We start from the raw sequence: 7462 nt of genomic DNA on the forward strand, positions 1-7462 counted from the left end.
CTAAGAGAAAATTGTTTGTTCCTTTGACTGTCCTTGGTCCTTTCAGTATTCTTTGCTTGCACCATTAAGTCAAATGCTTTGATTCATCTTCTGTCCAACTTTCACATGCATCTGAGGTGATTATGATACCAATGATACCATGATACCATGGCTTGAGTCAGACACACTTTAGTCCTCAAAGTAACCTCGTTGTTTCCAACTTAAAAAAAATCATTTTATTGGGGACTCATACAACTCTTTTTTTTCTTTTTATTCAGGGGAGAGCGCTAACACAGTCCCCCACTACCACAAATTATGCAGTCGAGTTTCCCACATTTGGGGAAATCGCAGGGGTCAGCACATCCGAAGTGCAATGGATAAGCCTCGCCCTGGGAAAACCACCTTCGTGATCATGATATCTCCCCTGCCAGGTAAGTATCACAATCCATAATACATCAATTGTATAAAGCACATTTGTACATTCATCACCCTCATTTATTCTCAAAACGTTTGCTCTCCACGTAAGCCCCTGACATCAACTCCTCATTCCCCCCTTCCTCACAAACCCTTGATAATTTATAAATGTCTTATTTTATCTTACTCTGTCCAACATCTCCCTTCATCCACTATTCTGTTGTCCATCCCCCCCGGGAGGAGGTTATATGTAGATCCCTGTAATCAGTTCCCCCTTTCTACCCTACCTTTCCTCCACCCTCCCAGTATTGCTGCCCTCACCACTGGTCCTCAAAGGATCACCCGTACTGGATTCCCTGTTTCTAGTTCCTATCTGTACCAGGGTACATCCTCTAGTCTAGCCAGACTTGTCAGGTAGAATTGGGATCATGATAGTGGGTGGGGAGGAAGCATTTAGGAACTAGAGAAAAGTTGTATGTTTCATCGTTGCTACACTTCATCCTGTCTGGCTCGTCTCCTCTCGGCAACCCTTCTGTAAGGGGGTATATCCAGTTGCCTACAGATGGGCTTTGGGTCCCCACTCCCCACTCCCTCTCATTCACAATGATATGATTTTTTGTTCTTTGATGGCTGGTATGTGATCCCTTCAACACCTCGTGATCACACAGGCTGATGTGCTTCTACCATGTGGGCTTTGTTGCTTCTGTGCTAGATGGTCGTTTATTCATCTTCAAGCCTTTAAGCCCCCAGATGCTATATCTTTTGATAGCCAGGCACCATCAGCTTTCTTCAACACATTTGCTTATGAACCCACTGCCTTCAGGGGTTGTGTTGGGAAGGTGAGCATCATGGAATACCAGTTAAATAGAACAAAGTATTCTTGCATTGAGGGAGTACTTGAGTGGAGGAGTTTCCAACATTTTTAAGAGGACTTGTGAGGAAGATTTGCGCAATGCAATGTGTCTTTTTATCTCTTGATTTCTGCTTCAATGAGCATTGACAATGGATTCAAGCAAGAAAAATAAAAACCTTTTTGTTTTTCTAACTCTAGATATTTGCTGAATTTATTATAATATTTTACTTTATTTTCTCAAGCTGCTTTTTTGAAATTATCTAGTTGCCTTTTTGTTGTTGAAAAAATGTGTTTGCTATGAATAAGTCCTTGGTCTAGCAAAAGTCTTTCATGTGATTTCAAGTTTCATTTCTATATCCAAGGCCATATTTTCCAACTGATACTTCTTCCTCTTTATTTCCAACATTTGCATTCCAATCACTAATAATTATCAGTGCATTTTGATTTCATGTTTGATGTATTTAAGACTAAAGATATTGGCAGAATTCTTCACCTACTCCATCAATAGCTTTGGTGGTTGGCACACAATTTTGAATAATAGTTCTATTGATTGCATTTCCTTGATATAATCTTAACACAGCCAGCTTTGTACTTCAAGTTAGATCTTGAAATGTTCTTTTTGATGATGAATGCAACACCATTAATCTACATTTTATCATTACCAGTGAGTTAGTTAGTTTATTGTGCCAACCTGACCGATAGACAAAAGTGGGGTTAATTGAAGGGCAGAGGGATAAATGGCTCGATGAGCCTTGCCTTTTGAGTACTCGGGTCTCTTGCTTTGTGATGGTAAGACCAGGGTGCAGCTGCCTTAGCAGTTCCTTGCTTCAGCTTGCAAGGCTCACTTCCTGCAAGGTATCCCCAAAGAGAAGCCACATGGACCTACCCTGATGCAGCCCTGGGTGCTGGAGCAGCCATGTGGAGACCTCTGCCAGCGCTGAGATGCTTACACATTCACTGACTCAGCTTTCCTCCTGCAGTCAGCATCATTGTGTCTGCTTTGTGAGATGGAGGAGGACTTTGTGGATTTTTGTTGGACATATGGGTTACTGGGCTAATGTTGGACTTGCGGGCTTGGGGAGCACTGGGTTGGGATGTTTTCTTGATGCTCACAACCTTTACATAAAACGCTCTCTTATACATGAGTTTTGGCAGATTTGTTTCTCTAAAATACCCAGACTAACACAACCAGCAAAGGAATCTATATGATTTTCTGATTCAAAATGGCCAATATAAATCCATGTGAGGTCATTTATGCTTAGAATGTCAATTTTTATGTGTTCCATTTCATTTGTTTGCATCTTTGAATTTTCCTAGATACATACTTCACATAGTGCAAGTTCCAATTATTAATTTTGCAGCTGTTTCTTCTCAGAATAAACATGTCCAATTAGGAAATGAAGGTCCTGAAGGATTTATTCCCAAAGACTTTTCTCCGTCCATGTCATTGTCATATATTCTACTTGGAGAAAACAGCTATTCTTCATTCATATTTTGAACTACTTCTGTCTTGAGGGGCTCATCATCTGTCACTATCTCTAACAATATTCGACTGCTTTTCCTGAGGTTTTCCGTATTTGAAAATGTGTAAATTCTGTCCATAAGTTTTCAGCGGCTAATTCCTTAGAAGTGAATAGCTTATTCCTTAATAGTAGTAGGCTGTTCTTAGTCTGGAACTTTGCTGAAACCTGTTCACTTTGGGTGACCCTGCTGGCATTCGAAATATCAGTGACATAGCTGCCAGCATCACAGCAACATACAAGCCACCATAGTTCAACAAACTCATAGGCACACAATGGAATACTGACAGACACATACACATGAAGGAATACTATGCAAAAGAATAACTATGAATCTGTGAAACACCTCACAAAGTTGATGAACCTGGAGGACCTTATGCCCAGTGAAATTAGTCAATCACCAAAAAAAGACAAATATTGGATAAGATCACTATTATATAAAGTCAAGGAAAGTTTTTCACACTAAAAGAAACATTAATTGATGATTCTCAGAGGTTAAAGGGGAAAGGAGGGAGGCCAAGTCATAGAATTGATGATAGATGAATGTTCACTTGAGTGAAGGAGAAGGCCATATACAGTAAGAGAGAGATTAGGGAAAACTATGCAAACAGGGGAAGAAACTAGGAGGCTTCTAAGAGTTAGGGCAACATATGTATGGTTATACACACTATCCAACAATCAGTGTGATGTACAAGTAGATGCTTGGCTAGATATGCAGGCTGAACAGATGGTAGCGGGAAAATAGGAATATATCCATGACAGAAGGTATTTACATATGTATATTTATCTTTGATGCCAATATATCCATGACTGTATAGCATACAGGGTGAAAAGTTATAAATAAAACTTTTTAGACATAACCAAATACCTTGAGGGAATAAATCACTGGGCCTAGAGTATCAGAACCATCATCTTGGGGAGTACCAGAGTCAAGTTCTGAACCTAATTTGGTGAATTGTGAATGTGGTTGTAAAAACTTATGAACAGTCATATAAGATGCAAATATTAGTCTCTTCTCCAATCAAAGGAAAGACGAGTGACATTAAAAAATATTTAGTGCATATTTTATGTTAACTGGATATAAAAAGATGAGTAAACAAAAAAGTCTTTATTTAGTTATGATCAGGCCCATAACAAGTCACAACCTGGATTCATCGCACTACCCAAATTAGAGAAGCCTAGACTTGACAGACACATCTGTGTCTAGTGCCGGTTCAATAAGTTTTTAATCACTTTCTTGGGAGCTCTTACACATATTATAACAATCCATAATTCAATTAGATCTAGCATAATTGTACAATTGCTGCCACTATCATATTCAAAACATTTTCTTTCTTCTTGAACTCTTTGATATCATCTCCCCTTCATCCCCTCCCTCCTCCCACCCTACCCCCAGGATCCCCCATTGCTATATTATTACTATATATTTTTGCCTTATCTTACATCATCCAAAGTATGTGATCATCTACAATTCTGTTATTCATTCCCCTTGAGTGATGCTATACAGTTATCCTTGATATAAGTTCTCCCATTTCCCCCATCTCTCTCGCGGAATCATTACTCCCATTATTATTTCTGAGGGGTTTATATATTTGAGTTTCATGCATTGAAAGATCTTAACCATACACATAAACATATGCAGGTCTAACAAGATTAATGAGGTAAAAACTAAGATCATAATAATAAGGGGAGGAAAATTAAAGAACTAGAGAATAGTCCTGTGTTTCATCAGTCTTATGCTGCACCCTGGATTTATGATCCCTTCTGTGTAGCCCATCTGTGAGGGACTATCTGATTATCGTACAGGTGGGTTTGGGGGTCTCCACTTTGTCTATGCTCCTTCGCGTCAATTTTATTGCTTGTTTTTGAACTTCTGATACCTATTCCATCAACACCTCATGATCACACAGGCTGATGTGCTTCTTCAATGTGGGTGTAGTTGCTTCCCTCCTAGATGCCTGCTTACAATTCATAGTTCAATCATATAAAGAAGAGTTGTACAATAATTACTACAATTAATTTTAAAACATTTTCTTTTTCTTATACTTATTGTTGTTAGTGTAGTTATTATTCTTTCAATTGTGGCAGATATACACATAGAATAAATCATTCTCTAACTCAACATGTTTAATTCTGTGCCATTGATTTTACTCTTTTGTGTAAACATATTGATATCCTTTTTCAAATTACTCTGCCACCATTTATATAAACTCAATGCTCCCTAATCAAAACTCTTCCTCCTTCACTCAATTAAACCATTGATCCAGTTTGGTTTCTTTTTTTAGTAGTTTTCTAGATATGAAATTCTCATTTGTTATAAAATTCACTTCCATAGTTAAGTCACTTTATAAAAGATTTGTATATACATCAAGAGTAACAAAAATTAAAAGACACATGGAAAAATATTAGTCCAATGGACTAATCTACCATGCTAACATCAGTCTGAGACCAGAAGAACTAGATAAGAAAATGTGGGGCAGAACTCAAAATTATAAAACAGACCATAACAACTGGTTATATATAAATTGGGGAACCCTAAGATAATAACCCTTTAATCAGTCTTGGAACTAAACTCATCTCTTGTGTTTAAATAACAAAATATTTAATATCAACATGGACATATTTCCCCGAGGACAAAAATCAGAGGAATGAGAAATAAAGAGCAATGGTACATTGAGGGCATCACAAAGGATGAGTTGAATCAGAATATGTATGAGATGTTGACTGTAAAACTAAGTTCTACTCTGTAAACCACCTAATTCACAGTAAGTATTTTTAAAAGAGATTATACCTTGGGAATATGCCTCCTCAGAAAAAAAAGGCTTGTGAACAGCCATATAAGGTGTAAATATTGGTCTCTCCCAACTGAGAGTATAGAAAAGGGATGAATATCTAAAGACTCATGGAAACAATTAGTTCAATGGACTAGATGAACAAGCAAACATCAGACTCCACAACTCTGAGACCAAAATAAAGAGATGGTGCCTGTTGCCAGCTACTCCCAAATACTATGACACTTCCTCATCTTTCACATCTGAAACTGAAGCCACCCTGCCTTTCAATAATTCACCATTTAAGACCAAAAGGGCAGCATTTTCCCAAGGAGAGAATTAGGAAAGAAGAAGGGAAAACAGAAAAAAATAGGAGATAGTGGGATATGCTTTGAGGGCAATGAAATGGGTGAATTGAAACAAAACATGTATATATGGTAAAATGTAAAACTCAATACAATAATCTATTTCTAAGAGCAAAAATCAGGTTTGAGATTCAATTCTGTGTAGATAATAATGAGACATCAGTGTTTTGAACAATGTTTTAAAAGTTAGTGACAGGGGCTAATCAATGACAACATTAACGGAAGATCTTTATGCTCCAGGGAGATGATCAACAAGACTCTTTACCATAAATTGAAAAGGACGTCTCTAAGGAGAGCCAAAGGCAGATTTTTTTTTCTGTTGGGGTTTATCTCTGGAGCATTTTGTTATTGTGGGCAGCCCTCTTGAATTTTTGTTATGCTTTTCTGTGTTTTGGTCTATGAAACCCAGGATCTATGAGCCTATAGAGACAATAAGTAAAACAAAGGTTTCTTGGGGAATAGCAGGGGTGGGTAGAGGGGAGATGATATTAAGGAGTTCAAGAAGGAAGGGAATGTTTTGAAACTGATTGTGGTGGCAATTGTAAAATACTGCTTGATGTGCTTGAACCATAGAATGAAATGATGCCTGTATTAGCTCCCAATAAAATTGCTTAGAAAAAAAAAGAGTCTAATTGTTGGTAGGTGCCACCGAGTCAGTTCTAACTCAGAGTGAATATATGCACAACAGAATGAAACACTGTTATATCCTGCACCATTCTTGCAGTTATTACTGTGTTTGAGTTCATTGTTGCCGCCACTGTGTCAGTCTATCTCATTGATGGGTTCCTATTTTTTTTTTGCTGACCCCCTATTTTACCATATTTGATATACTTTTCCAGTGACTGGCCTCTCCTGATTATGTCCAAATTGTGTTGTAAGACAAAAGCCTCACTATTCTTGCTTCTAAAGAACATTCTGGCTATACTCCTTCCAAGGCCAGTTTGCTCTTTCAGTAGTCCATGGCATGCCAATTCTTCCCCAGCACCATGATTCAAAGGCATCTATTCTTATTCAGTCCTCCTTCTTCAGTATTCACATTTCACATGCATGGGAAGTGATTATCCTCAAAGTAACATCCTTGCATTTCAACTTTAATAAGGCCTTATACAGAAGGTTTATGAAATACAATGAATCATTTGGTCTCTTGTCTGCTGTTTCCATAAGCATTGATAATGGATACAAGCAAAACAAAGTCCTTGATAGCATCAATATATTTCTCAATCTATCATGATGTCAATTATTGGTCCAGTTTTAAGGACTTTTTGTTTTCTATACATTGAGTTGTAATCCATACTCAAGATTGTAGTCTTTGATCTTCATCAGCAAGTGCATTAAGTCATTCTTACTTTCAGCAAGCAAGGTTGTGGCATCCACATATCAAAAGTAATTGTTAATAAACCTTCCTTCAATCTTGATACCACATTTTCTTCATATAGTTCAGCTTCTCTGATTATTTTCTGAATAAATATGGTTATATGATATAACTCAGATGCACATGTTCCTTAATTTTAAACCATGCAATCGTGTAACAACATGATGTGCTGTTTGCATAACTATTTC

General features: G+C 37.5%; 1 non-coding gene across 1 annotated transcript; it reads right to left on the bottom strand.

The window, feature by feature from the left end:
- Positions 1 to 254: 254 nt before the first annotated feature.
- On the bottom strand, positions 255 to 418 carry LOC142435248 (U1 spliceosomal RNA). The gene has a single exon (XR_012781346.1). It is a non-coding gene; the product is annotated as a U1 spliceosomal RNA (small nuclear RNA).
- Positions 419 to 7462: the final 7044 nt, after the last annotated feature.

Source organism: Tenrec ecaudatus, chromosome X (genome assembly GCF_050624435.1).
Source record: "Tenrec ecaudatus isolate mTenEca1 chromosome X, mTenEca1.hap1, whole genome shotgun sequence".
Lineage (NCBI taxonomy): Eukaryota > Metazoa > Chordata > Mammalia > Afrosoricida > Tenrecidae > Tenrec > Tenrec ecaudatus.